Below are 23843 nucleotides of genomic sequence, written 5' to 3' on the forward strand. Positions count from 1 at the left end.
GAACAGCTAAGTGTTCCAGTGGATAGAGCATCTACCCCAAAGTCAGGAGGACCTGAATTCAAATCAAATACTTCCTAGCTGTGTGATGCAGAGCAAGTCACATAACCTCAGCTGTCTTACACATACAAAAACAAACAAACAAACAAAAAAACCAAATAACTGATCTAGGAGGCTGGTTGCCAAAAACGGGGCTAGCTATGAAAAATTTTTTAAAGTAGACAACAGTGAAATTTGCTTCATTGATTGACTTTTCTTTCCACTTAAATACTTAAAGGTCATCGTAGGCCTATTAATTGACCCAATTTCACTATTGTTTTGTCACAGGGAAACTGGAGAGGCAGAGAGATTAAGGAGTGAGTGGTCCATGAGAATTGGAGAATTAATGCTGATAGATTTGCTTGATGAAGAGCAATAAAGTCAAGTTCAATAAAACAAGGTATGTCTGTAACTTGGCTCTGATTACACACCTAGTATGTGTCATATGCAAGACTTGAATGCCAATCTATTAATTCCAAAGCCAGCTGTCTGTTTCCTGTCCTCTGCTGCCTCTTAATTTGATATTTGACATTTTGATAACCATTACATTCGGTTAATGTTAACGTTTAACCTTTGTCAGTATAGTGATAATCTGTATTTATTGTGTTAATGATGATAATCATGAGCATTACAGCATTCTGGATTGCCATTTGAATCTCCAAAGAAAAACCCCATTGTATTCTGTATATTTTTCATGTTGATTGTATTATTTTCTAATTTTCTATGTTGATTAGTTAACCAGAATATTTTTGTTCACCAGGACACTTCAGTCCCTGATAACTAGTTGTTTGTGTTACCTTTACAATTTAATTTACCTTTCACTTTCTTTTGTGTTTCTTTGAAAGTTTTCCCTTGTTGTTGCAGTGGTTTAAGCTTGTCTTCAAACTATATATATCATCAGCTTTTGAGAAGGATTGTTTTAATGTTTTATATCTACTGCCCTTCTTCCTAACTGTTTAATAGAATCAGTTCAGTAGTATAGATATTCCTTTTTAAATCTGTAATTACAAGTCCTTCATGTCTTATTGGATGAGAGAAATTCAGTCAGTTTGTTACAAGGAGAAAACTGTCACCCTGGTGACTAAACTTATGTTGATCAATATCTCTCCCTTTCATTAGTCTTTTCTTAAATGAGAAACACACAATCCATTACCAGGTCTGTACTTGGAGAATGGTAGGATATGCTGCAGTTTGTGCTTCACGGGTATGTTAGACTTTAAGAACCCAGAATCACCTTTCCCCACACCGTGTTGAAATACAGGAGTAGGAAATGTACCTTGATCCTGATTAATCTTTTCCAGGATGAACCTTTTCCCTTTCTTGTTTCAGTTCAAGTGATACTTAAAGTTAACAGTCTTTTCTATTCTATGTAGATTGCCTTTTTTTTTTTAAAGTCACATTATGACTTTGTTTATTTGCCAAACTAATGGATTATAAATTCAGAGAACAGAGATTGAATTTCTTCCATCTCTGTCTCTCTTATCACCTGGCATAGGGAGGGTTTTTTTCATAGTGTAGGTTATCTTCACAAGTAAGTGTCCATCAAATTAAAGAACTCATAGGTCAGCAAATAATAAGTAGTGGAACAGTTTTAAAGTGAGATTACAACTTTACCTAAAGTTCTACGTAGAATTACTTGCACTATCGTGGTAACAGTTCACAAAAGCAAATAAACAATACTGCTTTGTTCCAGTGATATCATGCCTTTTATTATGAGGAGAGTGACATTTCTCTCTCATTCTTTGCTTAATGTCTAATGTTATTAGTTTGGTCAGTGTGAGATTACTAATTTGAAAATAAACCAATATAGTTGGCAGACAAATTATCCAGTCACATTGTCACCTTCAAAAAGATGGGGATTGACTATATAACCCAAGCCCACTTAGACATTGTTCATTAGGTTAAGCAATGTTAAGTACATCTCATTTTCTTTATGTTAACACTAGATGTCACTTTTTCTCATGAATAAGCCTGAGTTTGCCTTCCTGATAGAATAATTTAGAACTCTACATTAGACTTCCAATTCCATAGGATTGTTTATTCAGTCTATGTCTATCCCAACCACATTCTCCAGCAGAACTACAAGGTAAAAAAAAATCTGTCCCCTGCAAATTTCTCGTTCTTTAAAGACCACAAAAAGACAAAATTCAGCAGACGTTTTGTTAACCACAAAATAAAAATCCTATATGTCTCTGAAATGTGGAAAATAGAATTGATAGCACATTTCTTTCAAATGTTAAAATAAAGATTTTTGGAGCAAAAGTTAAAAATTCTTGGAAAAAAAATCTTCTTAAGAAGTAGGTCTTGGGTAGCAATGGGAAGACAATGTGGGTTCATACAGTTCACCAAAGGATTGCTAGAATAGTTAAGGCCAAATAATTCAACTTTAAAAAAGCAATATCTTCTTCAGCATCTTCAACAAATCCCAAGTGGCCTTTGCATAAAGACTTCTGGTGAGGTAAAAGCACTACATTCTAAGACTACATTCTACTTTGGAATAGCTCTCCTTCAATACTTCCCCCTTGATTTTCAGGTCTCTTTTGTGCTTTTGTTTTCCCCTATTAGAATGTTTCTTGGAACACAATTGTCTTTATTTTTTGTTTGCCTAGCATATGGTAAGTGTTTAATAAATGTTGTTGCCTGCTTGCCCACTTATCCTTGGTTTATGATAGTCAGGATGCTCTTTCAGTTAGTGAAATCTTCAAGTCCCAGGGTATATTGGAAGATAGAATTCAGAAAGTCCATGCCAGACATGGATTCCTTGCAGCCTTTTGGATGCTGTATCATACTCTTGGCTTATAATAAGCATACAGTCCAATAAAATATCTAGACCTTTTTCAGACATACTCTATCCACCCTTGTCTCTCCCATCTTGAATCAGGGAAATAGATTTTTTTCAAAAACTCTAAATATAGAACTTTACATTTATCTTTGTTAATAAATTTTATCTTAATAAGGTTTGGCCCAACATTCAAAGTTATCTAGGTCTTTGGAGATTCTGATTCTCTTTTTCAATTCTAGATTTGTGTCATTTGCAAATTTGATAAACTGACCATCTATATAACATTTTATACTGTTAGTAATTTTCTCAGAGGATACCTAGGTGGCACCATAGTTAACAAAGTACAGGATCTAGAGTTAGGACATTTCTTCTTGAGTTCAAATGTGGCCTCAGGCACCTATTATGACTGTATGACCCTGAGCAAGTCACTTAACCCTATTTGCCTCTTCCTGATCTGCAAAATGAACCAGCAAAGGAAATGGCAAACTACTCTAGTGTCTTTGCCAACAAAATTCTAAATGGAATCATGAAGAGTTAGACACAACAAAATGGATGTCTTAGAGACGCTGTAAATTCAGTGTGTTAAAAATTGAACTCTAATCTTTCTTTTAAACCCTTTCTTCTTCCTGACTTCATTCTTTCTGTCAAAAATTCCCTTTTATCCTACCCTATCCCATCTTGTCCATCAGATTTATCCCTTTGTCATTTCCACTATCATTACTCTTCAGTTTCTCACTTCTCAGCTACCCACAAATATGTCTATGTCTTCCTCATCCTTAAAAAAACAACCATCTCTTGATCTGACCATCTCTGCCAGGTATTGTTTTATATCTCTCTTCTCTTCCATGGCTAAATTTAAAAAAAAATCAGTTCTTACTGCCTCCTTTTCCTTTCCTTTCACTTGATTCCAAACCCTTGAAATTCTGGCTTTTGACCTCACCATGCATCTGAAATTATTCTCTCCAAAGTTACCATTGAACTCCCTAATCACCAAGTCTAATGGCTTTTTCTCAGGCTTCCTTTTTGATGTCTCTGAAGCCTTTGATCTTCTCAATCCCCCTGCCTATTTCTTCTCCACAGTTGGATCTTCATCCATGTCATGTATACTAATGGTGAATATTGCACAAATATTGTCCTCTTATCTTCTCTATATATACTTTCTCTCTTGTTCTTATTAACTTTCATAGGTTCAATTATATATTCCTCAGGCAGATGATTTCCCTATCTCTATATCTTCCTGTATCTGTCTGTATCTGTCTCCCTCCTCTTCCTGAGCTTCAGTGTTCATCATCAGCTGTTTCTTGAACATGTAGAACTGGATATTCTATAGATATCCCAAACTCAAGACAGCTAAAACAGAACTCATTATTTTCCCTACTCACAACCTTTTGCTTTTCTGAATTTCTTCATTACTGTTAAAGGTACCATCATCCTTCCAGTTACCCAAGGTCTCAATTTCAGGGTCCTTCTGCATTCATCACTCTCACTCATCCTAATATCCAAACTATTGCCAAGATCTGTTTCCACCTTTACAAAATCTATTTCCTGTGTCCCCTTCTATCCATTCACACAGCCACCACCCTAGTACATGCCTGGACAATTGCAGGAGCCTTCTATTTGGTCTTTCTGCCTTGAGTCTTTCCCCACCAGATCTGTTGTGGATCGGCTCTCAGTGTTAGGAAGTCCACAGAATCATAGATTTGGAGCTGAAGAATACATTGAGGGTCTGGCCAGTCTAATTGCCTTCTCCACAGAGGAGAAAACTGAGACCCAGAGGGGTAAGGGACGTTGTCAGTGTCATTCTAGGGAGAACTGACAGAGCAGGAATTTCCAACCCCATATCCAGCCTCTAGAGAGGTAAGGTACCACAGGAGAAAGGGCACTCAATAGCTTTAGAGCAAGCACTAAGGGCTCCCTGGGAGACCTTGGGTTGGGCTACATCTGTGAAATGAGGCTGATCTGGGTTTAAATCAGGATATTGTGACATTCAATCTCTTTTTCTGCCTCTGTCTCTTCTTGTTCATTTTGTTTTTGTTTTTGTTCTTATTCTTCTATTTCTCCTCTCTCTTTCTCCATATATATCCATAATATACACATATATATGTCACATCATGTATTATTTATGTTATATATAATATATATTTAACACAACTACACAATATATTTTTAAAATCTTCATTAAGTGTAAAAACCTTAATACCTTAAAACAAGACTAAGAATTTTGAGATCCCTCCATCCCCTAAAAAAGATCCATGTTCCTGGAGAGGAGACTATTAATAAAACATACCTTCTTTCTCTGAGCTGAAATGACCAGGATTAAAGGAGTGGGAAAAACTATGGGATTTAAAATATGGTCTGTATGTGTGACTGTGTATGTTTCTATTTTAAAAGCTGGGTGGTAGAGCATATGGAGTCCTGTGCTTGGAGTTATAAAGACCTGAATTCAAGTCTTGCCACAGACACATGGCAGTTCTGCTATGACTTGTCAGTATTGCAGTTTCTTTATCTGAAAATAAGGAGGACGGACTCAATAGCCTCCAAAGTCCCTTCTGGTTGACAGTGGAGTACTGAAGGAGAAGAGATCTAAGGAACTGGGTTCTAATCCCACAACAGACATACCATGCATGAGTTGTGGTCCTACACTGGTTGTGGCTTAATTGTTTTGTTGTTTTGGGATTTTTTTATTTGTCCTTAGAGAGAATTCCATCTGGAAGGGGTAAGAGGCTGATGTGACTGAAATGTAAGGTAAAAGCCATTAATCAGACATACTCTTTTAAAAAATAAATTCATTAGAGAAGCCAAAGAAAGTCTTCTGCAGAAGGTTTTTGTCGACAGGGATATCACGGAAGACTTCCTGGAGGAGGTAGCATTTTAATTGGATGACTAGAAGTGGAAAGCAGTAAAAATGGAATTGATACTCAGGACCTCAGAGTCAGAATTCTCTTTCCATTAAAACTTCTCATACAGCACCTTATAAACTTAAAAAGAGCTATGGAAATGTGAGTTCTCATTCCCTGGGCACAATAGGTCCCTGCTTTCAGCCAAGCATCAGCCTTCCAGCTTCCTTGATTGGACTCAGCTCTGACACTTCAGGCACTGGGCTTCCCGTGCACCCGTATCCTACAAAGCTCCTCCGGGTTTGATTTTGCCACTCCCCAAACTCAGGCTGGGTGCCCCACTTGCAGCCCTTCCTGAGCAGTTGCTCCTGTCTTTTTGCACATTTTTTCCGTGATCCACTCAAGCTTACTTCTCCTACCACTTTGGAGCATTTTAGTGTCTCAGGGTAATGAGGGGGAAGCAAAAAGCAGAAAGCACAGAGAGAGGGGGAAATAAAAAGGTTACAATGAAGTTCAATCTCAGGAACATAATAAAAGTAAACTTAGCTTGTCCCTCTAGTAGACTAGAGCAAAGAAAATTCATGGTACTGGTTCTTAAAACCTGTAACCTAAGTCAAAGTTTCTCCTTTTGTTCCTAATAGAATTATTCAGCAATATAAAGAATTATAAGAATTTTCAAAATAATTTAGATCATCTCCCCCATATACACAAATATGAGATTTTATTATTTATTTGGTCATGTACATCAAGGCTTCTTAAACTTTTTCTACTCATAACCATTTTTTTGCCCAAGAAATTTTTACATGACCCCATCTATATAAGTATATAAAATAGGTACAACAAATCAAACATTTACTGACAGTAAAGCATAATTTTACAACTCCCACAGTTACAAGACTGCATATAAGGTTGTAAACCATAGTTTAAGAAGCTGGGATCTAGACCAACTTAAATAGAAATGAGAAACATTAATCTGTATCGAGGTCTCCCTGTAGGACGTATATTGACTTAGTTTTTAAAAGTAAAATTATCCATGCTTTATGGTATCTCAATACAGTATTAAGTTAAATGCCATACAGTACAAATAAAATTTTTCTTAATTATATCACAGTCTGATTTGAACTTCACCAATGTTGTGAGCCACATGGGGCATGTGAGCCATGTTTTTGACCCTTCTGAAAACACATAACTTTTTATTTAAAGCAAAAAGCTAAAGAGAAAAACATTTTCCTTAGTAGAAATAATCCAAAATAATTCATGATATAAACAGAGATTGAATTGGTGGTACAGTAGATAAAGTGCCAACCCTAAAGTCGAGGGACAAGTTCAAATCTAGTCAAATGCACTTACTAGTTTGTGGTCCTGAGCTAATAATTATTTAACCTCTGCCTCAGTTTTCTCATCTGCAAAATGACAATAATAATGGAATCTACCTCTCAGGGTTGCTTTGAAAATAAAATCAAATGAGATGATAATTGTAAAGTACTTAGTACAGTGCCCGGCACATAGTAAACACTATATAAATGTTAACAATTGTCATTATTATTACTATTTCTATTAATATTTATGGAATATAATCAGACATATTTATAATATTTCTAGTCAAAATATTTAATAATATTTGGTAATTTTGGCAATTTGTATTGCTGTGTTAATTTATTGTGTCATATTAATGCTACATGCCAAATTAAAGAAGTTTCACATAGTCATTCCTGACATGCTAGTTTTGTTCCAAGTGTAGTTAGTCTTTTTTACATTACTCACATTTTTTTAGATTAAGAATTTCTTAGCTTGAGGAAAGGTTCAGTAAATTATTGCCTGGTGGATAACATTAGACATGGGTATTACTGAAAGCTGATTTTATTTCTAAGCTGTACTTTGGGAAAGCAGGGATAGCTTTCTTGTCGAGCCAAGTTTTCTTTGACAGCTATAAGCATATTTCAAGGTTTTTGAAGTCTCTTCTTGGATAGCAGGCATCTTGAACTTTTTAGTATGACAAGATATAGCCAGGCACAAAATAACGATACAGAAATTGTTTTCCACTTTCCTCCTGATTAGATGTAATACATATCTAGTGTTTGGAAATAGCAGTCAAGCTTCAATATTACATTATACTAAATATTACAGATATTATATCACTCCCATAGATCATTATAATTTACCAAGATTAGGCTTCTGAGTTTGGAGTCAAAAATCTGGATTCAAATCTTAATTAGTATCTATGTGACCTTGGACAGATTCTGCCCTATTCTTGACTTTGTCTGGATTTCCAGACCTTACACACTTATCCCACTAGCTCATCCTGGAGATTCTCTTCATGCTTAGGGCTTTCTTACTGCTCTGAGCCCTAGCCATCTCAATATTTTTCTCCACAGAGCCTTTCCCCCTTCTTCCTTTGGTGAGTTTCTCTTGGAGCTTTGATTTTGTGGAGGCCCCAGAGCAGGCCTGCCTTCTTTCCCCTCCCAGCCCCATTTCTGACTTTGTATGGACTTCAAACCATTGCTCTAAAGCTTCCTATCTTAATTTTCTCTTTCACCACAATATATTTTTGGCTCCTTTGGATGGAAAGGTTGACTTTCCCATCAGAAAATAAGTTCTTCCAGGGCAAGAACTACTATTCTTTTGCTTATATTTCTATCCCCCGTAACCCAATGCATATCACAGTTGTTGTTCATCCTTAATTTTCAAAGAAAACCAATGACACTGAATTTAAGAGAGGCGGAGCTGCACAAAGTCATCAGTCTCACTCTCTATTTCAGTCATAAAAGTCCAGTGGCCAGATAGAAGTCAGGACGACTGGCCGTGGCCCCAGCTTCAGCTGTCTTTGTGATCATTGGATCAAATTGTTCTCACCGTGCCATTTCTCCCTCCCTGACTTCCCTGGAGGATTTGAGACCTCTTGGTGAGTACCTACTAAGTGCTCACTTTCTTTCCTTCCTCTGAAACTTAATATTCTTTGATATTGTGCAACTGTCTCTCTCTCCTCCTATAAATCTGTTTCCTCATCATTGAAATGAGGACGTTGGACTACCTGGCAGAGTTCCCTTCTAGTTCCCTTCTAGCACAAACTCTATGACTAAATTATTTGATTTCTTATGAAAGCTTTAAAGCTTACAAAACACTTTCCTCACAATGACTCTGTAACATCAGAAATGTAAGTATTATTGTGCCCCTTTTATAGAGCTCAGATTTGAGATGTGGAAAAGCTAATGACTTTCAAAAGTTCCCATAGGGAGTAGCATAATTGGGGCTTGAACCCAGGTCTTCTGATGCCAAAGCCAGTGCTTTTTTCAGTAAGACATGAATAGATCTTGTCTGAAGTCTAAGCCCTATTATCTGGCCACTCTCCATTCTAGTATCAACAATTTCCTTGTTTTTTTTGTTTGTTTGTTTGTTTGTTTGTTTGTTTTTTAACACTTTTCCCTATACCTGAAAATACTCTAGCCAACCATCTTTTTAAAAAAATCAAAATCCCTATACTTCAAAAACTGACTTCATCTTCAAATTGTTAATAATCTCCAAAGGCAGAAAAAACTCTCCCTCTTAGGAAATCTCATAACACTTTTTTTGTATCATGTTAGGCCCCTAGCAAATCTAAATCATATCATATTTTTGTATATCTTTTCTTGATCTTCTTATTAGATCTCTAAAATCAGAGAGTGTGCTTTATTTCTATTTCTATTTCTCCTGGTACCTTAATATAATACCTTACTCTTAAGAAATATTTGGTAAGCAGAAGAATGGCATGTCCTCCTGATTATTTAAATCTTGCTAATCCTTTAAAGCCAAGTTTAAGTTCCATGAAGTCTTTACAGATTACTACAGTTAACAGTTTTTTCTCTGTCCTTTGCATTCCTGTGTTGCTTACTGTCTTTCTCATTTGACATCTCATTATTTTTTTTTTTCATTATTTTCCATGTCCTAGTTCAGATTCTCCAACTAGACCGTGGTTGGCATGCTATTAGTTCTAGCATAAAATACAAACTTTTCAGCCTGGTCTTTCTTTCTGACTTTATTTCACATTATTCTCCTTTGCTGATACTATGTTTCTTAGTTTAATAAACAGTATATTCAGGAAAGGGATATACTGGCATTGTCCTAGCTTCTCCTGGCTCCAAGCCTTTGTAGGTGCCATCTCCCATGCTGAAACAGATCTCCTGCCCATCTCCATTTATTAATTTCCTGTCTTTCCTTTGCAGCCCACCTTATGTGCTGCCAGACCCACAACATTCTATTTCCCATCTCTATGCATTTGGCCAAGCCATCCTGTCTAAATGCATGATGTCCTCATCTCTTTCTTTCTGAATCCCTTTCTTTAAGGTCCAGCTTTGGTGCTACCTCTTCCAAAAACCTTCATCTCCACAGATATTAGTCCTATTGCATTCTTTCTCTTCAAATTGCCTTACATGTACTTCTCTGTATATATGTTGAAAGAGGCAAGGATTTTCATTTTTGTCATAGCAAGTACTTAATACATTTTTGGTGAATTACATTGAATTTCAAGCTCCTTACATGCATACACTGTACTAAGAAGATTTTCTAATTCTTCTTATTCCTGGGTGACACTGTGGTAATTATATCAAGGCATAGAATCAGTGAGTCATAATGACTCAAAAGAGAGCAATCTAGCTTTCCATAAAAAAAATAATAAAATGGACAAGAAAAGTATATTTTCTAGATCAGGACTTCTTAAACATTTTCTACTTGTGAATCCTTTTTGCTCGAGAAATTTGTATGTGACCCTAGCTATATAGGTATATAAAATAAGCATACAAATTAAGCATTCACCAATAATAAATCATAATTTTGTGACCCCCCCATTCAGTTACAAAGACTCCATATGGGGTCACAAATCACAATTTAAGAAGCTGGGATCTAGATTGTGACTTATAGTTTTATGATAGTCTGTCAAATTAGTCCTTTTTATATGATCCAAGCCAAATTTAATAGGAAAAGGCACAGTGTCTGTCACATAGTAAGCCCTTGATAAATGCTTGTTTCCTTCCTTCCCATCACTCACCACACTGTATTTGGAAAACTATAGCTTCACTGGCTACTCTCTGCCTTAATTGTCTATCTATATAACTTCAGTTTCATTTCATTTGTCATATGTAAGTTGAAAAACATGATTTCAGAAAAATTAAAATTGTAGATGACCCAAAGGATGAAGAAAAGATGAATTAGGGGTACTTACCAATAACAATTTCTATAGGGGAAATGATATAGCAAAACATGCAAAACATGCAAGAAAATGAGCTGATGGAAAGCTCATGGAATATTAAAAGAAAGTAAAACACCTCAAACACATTGGATAGATCATCTTTGGAGGATTTATGTAAAGACATAGACAACAATCATAGAAAATGAGAAGACATAGGCAGGCTGTGACATGCCCCAGAGGGAGAATATAACTACCTATCCTGACAAGCTTTTTGGCCCATTGATTTGCTGAAGTCTCACAGAGACTTCTCTGTGGGAAGTCTCACAGAGTCATGTCCAGTATTGTTTACAAGGAGAGTTGTGATGATGGGTACTCAATGAATATTTGTTGAATAAAAGAATAATATGAAAAGAGCAAGTAGGAATCATCCTATTTTTTTCTAACTGGATAAAGCAAGCAGAAGTGAATTAGCTATGCAATTATTAGACTATCTATAAACAATTTCTATTTCTAAGAAGCGCCCTCCATCTCATTTTTTTTTTTTTGTCTAATCGACAGTATATGAAACATTTGTAGATTAGCTGGTTCCCCCTCATTCCTTTTCCTCTGAAATGTGTGGTAAAGAGAAAAATGCCTTCAGCAATAGCATGTGGATCAGAAACAGCTGCATGTGAAAAAAATAATTGATGTGGTTTTTAAAATTACTGTTAGGTGAAAAATAAAATGCCTCATCAGCCTTTGTTCTAAAAAAAAAAAATGAGGCCTAAATTCTGATACATGTTGTCAAACAGAGTCAAAGAGAGAAACAGAACATATTTAAAATGACTGATGATCCCAAATAATTGTACTTAAAATTTTTTTTGTAAACAAGATTAGAAAGCCTTCAGGTCATTGAGGAGTGCAGAAAGGGAGCATAGTTGTGTTCTTAGCTTCACTCTCAGTAGTGAGTAAGCATCGCATTTTCCATATTTATAAGAGAAGGATGATCACCTTGCTGTTTTCATGTTAGCGTTCTCCTAAATGCTTTCTGACCTTTCTGCTTGATGCTTTTAGTTCTTTCCTCTGGATGCTTTTAGAAGTCGGTCAAACTTTGAAACATTCTCCATCTTTTTTCTAGTTCCCATGGCATTAGTGCTATGATTGTTAGAATGCTGCTGTGACCTGACTTTCAAAAACATTTGGGCTGGATCTATAGAACATAAAGAAGAATAAAAGCATATTTTATAAATTAAAAACTACCACCATTTGAATGAAATTAAACATCAAAATATTTTACCAAATTTTACCCATTTTTCCTTTTTTATCTGAATGTTAGATATTACAGACAGGAAAGTGTTTTTGGTTTTATTTTTTAAACCAGCGATACATTGTTCTGGCAAATGTAGCTCTAGAAGGTCATGTTTAGTAACAAGAAGATTCCAGTTCCCTAGTTTTCTTTATTTATAGAATGTCTGAGTAATATAAAAACTAATATTTTTATTTATGTAGCAGGAAATAGACAAAGTTTTAGTCAGTATTCTTTACATTGCAATATCTCTTAGCTAATTCACACAGGAAATTTGAAAATCAGGCGACATTAAAATGTAGTGAGTCATTGAAATAGTTCTCTTTTTGATTTGGGACTTTTTTTTTAATTTCAGTAGTTGTAAACAGTACTGCCCAAATGTCTCTAGTGATGCATAAAGATTAAAAATGCATATCCACATTTTCATTTAACTATTAAGCTCTATTTCTGTTTACAAACTCCTAATGTTAACAGTAGCTATAAAACAAGATGAAAAAAATATTTGAGGAATAAATATAACATGTTTTGAACACTTTGTTTTCCAAGTTGTTTCCAGGGAATTGGCCTTGAGATCTTTAAAATACTGTAGAGTAAGCCTATTGGTGGAGAATGAGACTATTTCATGAACAAATAAGATTCTGTAGCTGTGGGATGAAAATTAGAAATGAATTAAAACAATGAATAGAATGTAATAGGATCAGACAGGTATCTACAAAGACACATCAATCATACAAGAAAAATATTTTAGGCATTCCAAATAAAAGGAAAAATTGGATGAATTCATTTTTTCCAACATTTTAAAAGGCCTACTAGTGACAAAAAACTTCTACAATTTTCCAGGCACTATGTTGGGTTTTAGGAATAAAAACACAATAAAATAAGGAGTAGATAATTCTTCGTAATTAAACTCACAAGGGATTTACAGTCTATTGGGTGTTCTATGCAAGGAGGACAGACAAGGCACAGAAGTTAGTGATGATGTTGTGTTGCATGTGAAGAATGGAGAGGACAGACTGGCTGCATCATAGGTGCGAGCAGTAGAAATATACTGGACAGCAATCCTGGAAAGATAAGTTGGGATCAGGTTCTTTGGGGCTTTAAAAGCTAAACAGAGAGTTGTATATATATACATATATATATATATATATATATATATATATATATAAAATAATCCTAGAGAAAAGAGAAAGTCACATATACATATATATATATACACATATATATATATAAAATCTTAGAGAAAAGAAAAAGTTGTATACATATAATTCTAGAGAAAAGAGAAAATTAATTATATATAAATCCTAGAGAAAAGAGAAAGTCATATATATATATATATATATATATATATATATATGTATACATATATGTATAGTCCTAGAGAAAAGAGAAAGTCATATATATATATACACACACATATATATATGTGTATATATATATATATATATACATATATATATATATATATACACACACAATCCTGAAGAAAAGAGAAAGTCCTTGGAGTAAGTTGAATAGGATAGTGCCATGGTCAGATACTCACTTGAGGAAAATCATTCTACCAGCTGTGTGAAGGATAGATGGGTAAGTAAATAGATTTCAAGCACAGAGAACAATTAGGGACTATTAAGATGGTGATAAACTAAATGATGGCTATAAGAGTAAAGAAAAAAGATCAAATTTGAGAGATGTTGTAGAGTTAGAAATGGCAATATTTTACAAAAGATTTGGTGTATGGGGAGTCAAGAATGACACCAAGGTATAAATCTGAGAGACTGGAAATTTATAAATGAATGAGTGAATAAAACACTTATAATGTGTAAAATACTGCGCTAAGCTCTGGGAATACAAATATAAAAGTCAGACAGTCCCTGCTCCCAAAGAATTCATACTCTACTAGGGACACACCCCATATGAAAGATTGCAGCTACAAGTCAGCTAAAAAAGTCATGTGGTGATTAATTTTGACAGAAATGGGGAAGTTGGGAGGGGGAAAGATTAAGATAATAAGTTCTATTTTGGACATGGTCAATTTTAGATCTCTTTGGAACATCTAGTTTGAAAGGTCCTATAAGCAGCTGGTGAAATAGAACTGGAATTCCAAGGAAAAACTGGGGCTAGATCTATTGATCTGTGAGTCATCTTCCTGGAGATGATAATACTCATGGGAGGTAACAAAGAAAAAGATTATATAGAGAAAACAGAATGAGAGAACACTCATAGTTAGGGGTGTGATGTGAATGGTGAGCCAGCAGAGAAGACAGAAGGAACAGTTAGGTTGAACGGGAATCAGGAAAGAATAATGTCATGAAAAATCCAGAGAAGAGAAAGTCTTGAGGAGAGGCTCAGTAGTATCAATTGCAGCAGGAGGATGAGATTTGAGAAAAGACATCAGATTTAGTTAAGAGATCATTGGTAACTTTAGAAAGCTGTTTCAATTGAGTGATGAGGTCAGAAATCATATTGCAAAAGTTTGAGTGAGTGAGGTAATGAGTGAGGTAATTATTAAAAATAAATAGATAGCTTTTTCTAGGAATTTGGCTAAGAGAGAGAGAGTATGCTATGGTACCCGGTGAACACAATAGGAGTTAGTAAGTAAATTATTTTTAAAATAATGATAGGAGAAACTTCTGTATAGTTGAAGGCAGGCAAAAAATAGTACCTCGGGAGAGACAGAAGAAAAAAAGAGATGCTGCATGGAAGAAGTAAATGAGTCTTCTGGAAAATTTGGGAAGGGAGGAGATGAAGACTAAATAAAAAGGAATGACCTTGGGAAGGAAAAGAACTATTTCATTATCAGAAATGGAAAAAGGAAGGAGACAGTGGAAGTTGATATGAAGAAGGTTTGAGATGAAGTGAAAGAGAAAAGAGGAGGTCATGGCAAATGGTCTTAGTTATCTCAGTAAAGATGTATGGTCCTTAGCTGCGAGAGTGAGTAGAGGGGAAAATAGAGGCGCCTAGAAGAGAGGAAAGAGAAGGAGCCTGTAGCTTTTGATTGGAATGAGATAGTGAATTATTTAGGGAAGAATAGGACTTCTTGCTTATAGGGAAGGCCTCATTGAAGGTGAATAACAAGAATTTGTGGTGTGCCCAGTTAGCTTAGCTGTGTCACTTCCTCCGTTTAGTCACTTCCTCCAACTCCATTCAGCTGCATGAATAGGAGGGGAAGAGGCGCATAGTGGAATAATCCAGGTCTGGGGTTTGTCAAAGTAGGAGTATCATTAGGACAAAAGAAATAGTGATTCCAATGATAATGACATTCTTAAATGTTTAAATTGATATTTGATCTCATAAATTTGGGAGATCATTCCATTGATTTGGGTCATAAGCCATTCATGTCTGCTGATGCTAGCCCACTCTTAACTATATTCTCCTAAAAACTGGTCACAAAGAATTCCCCCTAGGTGCTGCAAACCTTCCTACGTTTCTCAAGTTAACACAAAGGTGACAATGGAACACTGGCACTGTCCACTCAATCTTATAATTCCTTGGTGATGTTATGCATTTCTTATTATGTGCCAAACACTATGCTGAAAACTACAGATACAAATAAAGCAAAAACATTGTTTTTGTTCCTAATGAGTTGATATTCTAATCAAGAGATAGTAAGTAAGGCAAAGAAAAGGAAAAAGCACCTATTTGGACATAAATATTTATAAACAGTTCTTTCTGTTGTGACAAAGAGGGGATGCCCAACACCTGGGGAAACAAGTTGTGATATAGGATAATGGTAGAATATTATTGTGCTATAAGAAATGGCAAGCAGGATGGTTTCAGAAAAAACATGAGAAAACATAATATCTATTTATGCAAAATGAAATAAGCAGAACTAAACATTGTACACACTAACAGCAATATTGTAACGATGATCAATTGTGAAAGACGTTAGCTACTCTGATTCAATGACCCAAAACAGTTCCAAAGAACCTATGGTAAAAAAAAAATGTTCTCTATTTCCAGAGAATGAACTGATGGATTCTGAGTGCAGATTGAACCACAACTTTCTGTAGCTATCTTGCCTATTTATTTTGCAGCATGATTAATATGGAAATGTTTTGCATGACTTCACATGTATAATTGATATCATATTATTTGCTTTCACAAATGGCAAAGGAAGGTACGAGAGAGAAGGAGAGAATTTGGAGCTCAAAAAAAATTTTAATGAGTGTTTAAAAATAAATAATTTTTGAGAGACATAGCAAGTAAATAAAATTGAGGAAGATATACAATAATCTCGGAATGTAAAAACAAAAAGCACCAATAAAAGCCTCCTACTGAATGTGTGATTTGAACTGAATCTTGAAAGATTTGGAGTTGGAGTTGGAGATGAAGAGAGTGAGCATTCTAGGTATGGGGACCATCTAGTGAAAATGCCTGGAATTGGGAGATGGAACATTGTAAAGAACAGAGAAAAAGCCAATTTGGTTTGATCATGTGGTATATGTAGGGAATCATATGTAGGGAATCAGTAAGACTAGAAGGACAAGTTAAGTCTAAGTTGTGTAGAATTTTAAAAGCTAAATGGAAGAGTTGAGCTTCATTTCTAAAATACATAAAGAACTGTTTCAAATTTTCATTTGATTCTCCAGTTGTTCTCCAAGTGATTCCATTCTTCAATTGATAAACGGACAAAGGATATGAAGAGACAATTTTCAGATGATGAAATAAAAGTCTTTTATAGTCATATGAAAAAATGCTCTAAATCACTATTGATTAGAGAAATGCACATTAAAACAACAGTGATAAATGTTGGAGGGGATGTGGGAAAATTGGGGCATTAATGCATTGTTGATGGAATTGTGAAATGATCAAACCATTCTGTAGAACAATTTGGAACCATGCCCAAATGGCTATAAAACTGGGTATATCCTTTGATCCAGCAATGTTACTACTGGGTCTGTATCACAAAGAAATCATCAAGGAGGGAAAAGATCCCACATATTCAAAAAACATTTGTAGCAGTTCTTTTTGTGGTGGCAAAGAATTAGAAAGTGAGTAGATGCCAATCAATTGGGAAATGGCTGAATAAGTTATAGTATTGTTCTACAAAAATGATGAACAAGCTGATTTTAGAAAGGCCTAAAAAGATTTATACAAGCTGATGCTGAGTGAAACAAGCAGAACCAACAATACATTGTACACAATAACAGCAAGAATATGTGGTGATCAACTATGAAAGACTTGGTTCTTCTCTGTGGTTCAGCGATCCAAGGCAATCCCAATACACATTGGATAGAAAACACCATCTGCATACAGAGAGAGAATTATGGAGAATGAATGTAAGTCAATACATGTTATGTTCACTTTTTTTCCTTTTCTTTTTTTTCTTCATATGGTTTTCCCCCTTTGTTTTTATTTTTCTCTCCCCACATGATTCATAATGTGTATTTTTTAAAAATTAATGTACATGTATAACCAGAAAAAAATAAAAAAAAGAAGAGGAAGATATTTTATTCTGCTACTAACAATACTACTACAAGGGCTATAGCTCAGAAAATTAAAGAAAGAAAAAAAGAATCATTTATAGCAACTTTTATAGTGGCAAAAAACTGGAAACTATAGGGGTACCAATCAAGGGAATATCTGAACAAATTATGTTATATAAATATAATGAAATCCTATTATGCTACAAGAAATTAAGAAACAGATCCAGAGAAAGCTGGAATTAATTGCATAGACTGATGCTAAGCAATGTGAGCATAATCAGGAGGATGTTTTAAACTATAACATCTGCATTAATATGAAGTTTAGAAAGACCTAATTCTAATTTGCACTAGCAAATGATCACCAACCATGATTCTAGAGGAGTAATGGTGAAGAATGCTATCCATATCCTCATGATAGCCTAGCCTGAAGAACGGGATATACGTTTTCAGAAATGGCCAATGTGGAGCCAGTGCTAATTTGTGTGTGGGGAAGGGAAAAGACAAGAGGAAGAAAAAAATGAATATTTGATATTTGGAAAAGACAGATCTCACCTAAAAAAGATTACTTTGGCCACAGTGTTTAGGATGGCCTAGATTCTGGTGAGAAACTTGAGAAAAGGAGACCAATTAAGAGGCTGTTGCAATTTTAGCAAAAGTGATATGGGCTTAATTAAGATGATAGTGGTATGAGTAGAAAAGAATCAGAAGAATTGAGAAAATAGAAAGAGTAGGGATAAAAAACTGATTGAATATATGGGATGAGAGTGGTAAATCAAAGATGATGTCAAGATTAGAAACTTGAAAACCTGCATGGAAGGCTGGTGATGACTTCAACAGAAATAGGGAAGTTTGGAAGAACTAAGAGTTTAAAAATCAAAATAAGTAGCTCAATTTTAGATATTCTGAGATTAAGATATCCTCAGGTATTGAGATCATTGTGTTGTACTGCTTACCAGAAATGATCTATACTCGTTTGATTCTGTTGAATTCTGGTCCCAGTTTATTTTCCATCTGCCATATCTGTTCTAGTTAGCACACTGACTAGGTACATCAGAAGTATTTAGCAAAGGTTTATTGAGTATTGATTAGATATGTTGACAAATTAACTCTATGATTTTGCCTATCTAACTGAACATTATAATCTTGGCAACATGCATTTGTTTTCATCCACTTTATTTTTCAGGATCACTAGTCATATCTGTTTTAAGCGACTCTCAATCCCATTGAAGAAAGCTATAAGTGTTCTAGGGTTTGATGTCATCTGAGTAAAGGATCCCCTAGAAAATCTCTGCATCAAATATGCCCTCTCCTACTCAATGAAAATCTCCTAAGATTTTTTTTATATCCATTATCAAATTTAAAGGAAAAAATGTAAGGGGGAAATTTTTTTATTGCTGCCATATTACAGTGATACCCTTGTTAAATTTGTTTTAGTTTGAGTTTTTTTTTTTTTAGTTTTTTTTTTTGCATAATGTTAGGAACAAAAAAGTAAAATGTTTATAGATTTTAGAAACACTTTGTACTATCTCCCTCAAACATTGGAGATTAGTTTTCTCTCAGAATAATCAATGCTCTGAAATTGTATGCTAACTATAGTCATAAAAAGGACATGAAATAACTTTCTGATTAATTGTTCCCTTGTGGGCTTTTACAAAGCCCACACTTTTCTGCTCTTTGCCAAAAACAAGAAGCTAAAGTTTACACTGGGAATATGTAGCTGAGGAAAAGCCCAGGCTGAGCCCACAGAGTTCCATCCTGGGTTCTGCTTCAAACTGAGAAAACAGGGTGAAATAATAACAAATATATCAGTAGACAAAGTGAAAAATAAGAATTGATTAATTGAGCAATGAAATAGTACACAAAAAAAGATGGGAAAGGACAATAAAAGTGAAAGAGCACAGAACAGAAATGGCAATTATGTCCATAAGGAATTGGGGAGGGGGGAGATGAGTAACATTATATGCAGAGGTTCCTACTTGTAAAGAATTTAAGGAGATTGTGTGGTCCTCAAATGTCAATCAGGTCAGCCTAGGGAAGTATGAGCTTCCTTATACCAAAGCACCCCAGTCCACAGTACATTTGATGGACTCCCCATGGTAAATTTATAGAAGAACAAGATTATGAGCAAGATTCTCAGAGGATGGGCAAGCTTAGATAGGTTGTAGTCCATACCATCAAAGGGAAATCCACATTGATGAAATCACATTCCGTTTGAGTATCTGACCTCAAGATATATAATTTTTAAAAATTTATCCTGACAAACACCAGGAAAAGAGAATACACACAGAACACTTACACACACGATTCCTCATGAATCTATGAATCTCCATTTTATCATAGTTTTTAAAAATTTATATACATATAAGCAAATTTTGCATATATACATGTATGCATAGGATGATGAAATATGTTTTGCTTGTGACTATTCCCTCTCTTTTATTATCCTCCCTTCAATAACTTCCACATCCCCACCTGTTTTCCTTTTTGTGTTTGATGTACACTGTTGCTGTATATTTACTCCATCATTACTTCCAATGATGACAAAAACCAAGTATGACTCCTACTTCTTTCAGTCTGTCATCTACATTGTGTATTGTCCCTTTTACTCTCCTTTCTCTTCCCCCTTTCAAGCTTGATATCACAAGGAATAGAGTGTTGGATTTGCTATTAAGACAAACTAAATTCAATTTCCTATCTCAGACACTTCCTATTTATACAACCCTGGACAAGTTACTTAAACTCTTTCAGCCACATTTCCTACTCTGTAAAATGGAGGCAAAGCTAGAACCTACCGTACGGGGTTGTTGTGAGGATTGAAGAAGCTAACATTGTCAACAGCTAATCACAGCTTCACAAAACTTAACTAAAAACTAGATTTATTAAGGAGAAATGAACATGTATTTTAGAACACAAAGAATTCACAAAAATTTGCACTTTTATAACAAAAAGACAAAAGAAGAAGGAAATAGCAGAATCCCTGTCTAAAGGAGTGCAGAATAGAAGGGGAAAGGCTCAGTAAAGGTGGGAAAAGGACAGAACTCCCAAAGGGGAGGAGACCAAAGCACCAGCAAAAGCCATATTCTTTTCCTTTGGGAACTGCTAGACCTTGAAGATATGATGGGTCTATCTATAAGGGTCCCAGCTGTACAAGCCTAATGCAAACTATCTGACACTTGGCTAGACTCTTGTGGACATAGAGGGAGCTCAGTCTGGGATGCAAACAACACATCTTGTCAGCTTGAGTGGGAGCAAGGTTCGTCCTTGACTCATTTTGGGTCTCCTGCATGCCCTGAATCCAGTGTTTATGAAAAATATGGCAACTCAAAAGAAAGTATATAAAGCACTTTACAAGCTTTGACATGCTTTATACATGCTAGCTATTATCGTTGTTGTTATTGTTTGCTTTTGTAGATTTCTCTTGACTTTTATGTTTGTTTCAGTTTCTTATCAACTGATCTTTTTATCAAAAATATTTGAAATGTCATTGAAATTTCATTAAGAATCAATTTTTTCCTTGTAGGATTACACTCCATTTTCAGAGTAAGTTATGTATGCTTGTAAACCTATATCTTATGCCTTTCTCATTTTTGGTAGAAACTTCCAGGTTTTGTCTGATCCTGACTGTAGTTTTTTGGTATTCAAATTGCTTCTTTCTTGATGCTTGCAGGATTTTTTCTTTGATGGTAGCTATGACATACTTAGGGCATTTTCTTTGGGGCTTTCTTTCAGCATGTAATTCAAGAATCCTTTCTGTACTTACGTTACCTTTTGATTCTATTAGATCTGGGAAGTTTACAAGTCTGACTGAGACCTGCAGTATTCTTTTAACTTAGATCACCCCAGGACTTCTAAGGTTTCTTACTCTGGAGTGTTCCCTGTAGAATTCTTCTCTCTAGCTCTCTCTGAATATAGAACTTTGGAATCTCCTCAAGCTGACGTTCCCCACACTCTGCCATGGGGGAGACCTATTAAGAAGAGGATGGAAGGGAAGATGGGGGTTCTTATTATCCCTAGGCTTCTGACTGACTTTTACATGCAGTTCTAGAGTGGAATGAGTTATGTAGTTTTTCACTGGAAAATGAAAATGCTTGCAGGATTTTCCTGAAGTAGGCATGTGAGAGCTGGGTGGTCTGCCTTCATGTAATTAGCCATCTTGGCAAGAAGTTCATAGACCCCAAGTTACATTAAAAATCTTTCCAACATTATATGTTGGGGGGCAAAGATGCAGGGAGGATTATTTTGTTAATAAAATGAAAGATTAGGAAGTCAGAAAACCAAATCCATAGTTTTATTTTTATTTCAGAATAAACTGGGAAGAAGGATTGATTGAAGTGAACAGAAAGACCTTGAAATAGTTCTCCTTCCTCGGGACAGAGAAGAATCTGACATCCGTATACATTTTACATAGCCACTGGACAAGTTTAAATTTTACTTATTACAAGGAATTAATTCAGATTTGCTCTACATTGTTTTGATCCCAGTGTGAATCCAGAATCCCTGGTGAATTTTAGAAAGCTGGAATAATTGTTATTAACTCTATAGCAAAAAAATTAATAAATCCATACTTTTGAATAGATACTCATCTATACCATGCTTTGGGGGTATTTGGAGGGAGTAGAGAAGTTGTTTTAAAATCTCCTACTCTTGGGGCAGCTAGATGGTGAAGTAGATAGAGCACTGACTCTGAAGTCAGAAGGACCTGAGTTCAAATGTGGCCTCAGATACTTAATACTTAACTAGTTCTGTGATCCTGGGCAAGTCACTTAAACCCAATTGCCTTGCCAAAACAAAACAAAAAGTCCCACTCCTATACTTAACTTCAAATCTGATACTTTTTTTGTATTTGCCTCTATGTTTTTTAATTCCTTCTCACACAAAATCATCATGAAATGAAATGGGATCTGTTAATGAGATGATTCTTAAGAGCCACTTGAATGGGTAAGTTGCTCTTACCCATTCATCTTTCCAGATGTGTCTTTGTTGATTATAGCGTAACAAAGACATTGAAACAACTTGGAAACATCTTTTCTACAATCACATGCATTCAGCAGACTAGTACACTTTGAATAGCCCATGAAATTGATGAAGTTGATGATTTTTATCATTCCAATCGCCCCACTTCAAATTCTGCATGCCTCTTATTCATGTTTTCTCATATATCATGAGTATATGATCTACTTGACATGTTTGAGATCTTCCTCTTGTTATTTCACTAATTCTATTCTGCTATTGATGGAAAGATAGGAAAGATTCGAGTCACAACAAAAAATTTTGGGGTCACTTAATCGAATGTATATGAAAATCATTGACCTTGAGAGACTGAAATTTCATTCTCTCTGTCAATAAACATTTATTAAATACCTATTATGTGCCATGCACTATACTGCACTCTAGAGGTACAAAAAAAAAAAAAAAAAAAAGACAAAAGGCAGTGGCTGCCCTCAAGAAATTTACAATTTAAAGGGGTTTTCACACATACACACATACATATGTATACCTATATGTATGTGTATATATATATATTTGTGTATTATATATATGCATATGTACTATATATAGAATAAATAAGGAGTAAATATCAGAGGGAAGGCATTTTACCATAATTAAGAAGGATTAGAAAAGTCTTGTGGTAGAATGTGGGATTTTAATTGGTATTTCAAGAAAATCAGGGAAGCCAACAGACAGAGGTGAGGAGAGAGATGATTTCAGCAATGAAGGACAGTCAGAGAAGTTGTCCATGAGAGCTAAGAAAGGAAGTATCTTCCTCTTGGGACATCCAGGAGACAGGTAGTGCTGGATTGAAGACTAAGTAGCATAAGTAAGGTATAAGAAGGAGGGGGATAGGTTCTAAAGGGCTTGGAATGCTAAACAGAAGCTTTTATATTTGATCCTGGAGACTTCTGGAGTTTATTGAGTTAACATATAAAATTGAAATCCCAGTCCATAGCTGCATAGCATACAGTCCAAATGGACTCGTGTCAATCAGTCTGATTCCTGTTCACCTGTCCAAACTTGCCCCACATTAGAGCTAGTATACATAGTAGAAAGAGGTCTGGATTTAAAATCTCACTTCCGCTTTTTATTCTCTATGTGAAAAGTCAGGCATCCTCATAGGACCTCACTTTTCTCATCTGTAAAAGAGAGAATTTGGACAGGATGATCTTTGATGACCCTGCCACCTCTAATTCTCAGAGTCTTTCATTGCAGCTAAAACAGACTGTTTATTGTCCACCAGACATAACTTTTACATGCTTTTCTTCAGGTCTTTGGTCACGCTGTTCCTTCTAGCTTATATGTTACCCACTTTCCTCTGCTACAA

At 35.2% G+C, this 23843-nt stretch overlaps 1 protein-coding gene across 1 annotated transcript in view; it reads left to right on the forward strand.

The window, feature by feature from the left end:
* The first annotated feature begins 363 nt into the window (after window positions 1–363).
* Window positions 364–23843, forward strand: part of NTN4 (netrin 4) — a 178415-nt gene continuing 154935 nt past the window's right edge. The window contains exon 1 of the mRNA XM_031939628.1: window positions 364–436. The gene's annotated coding sequence lies outside the window, so the exon portion shown is untranslated. The remainder of the gene's footprint in view (window positions 437–23843) is intronic.

This window comes from Sarcophilus harrisii, chromosome 5 (genome assembly GCF_902635505.1).
Source record: "Sarcophilus harrisii chromosome 5, mSarHar1.11, whole genome shotgun sequence".
NCBI classification, from domain to species: Eukaryota; Metazoa; Chordata; class Mammalia; order Dasyuromorphia; family Dasyuridae; genus Sarcophilus; species Sarcophilus harrisii.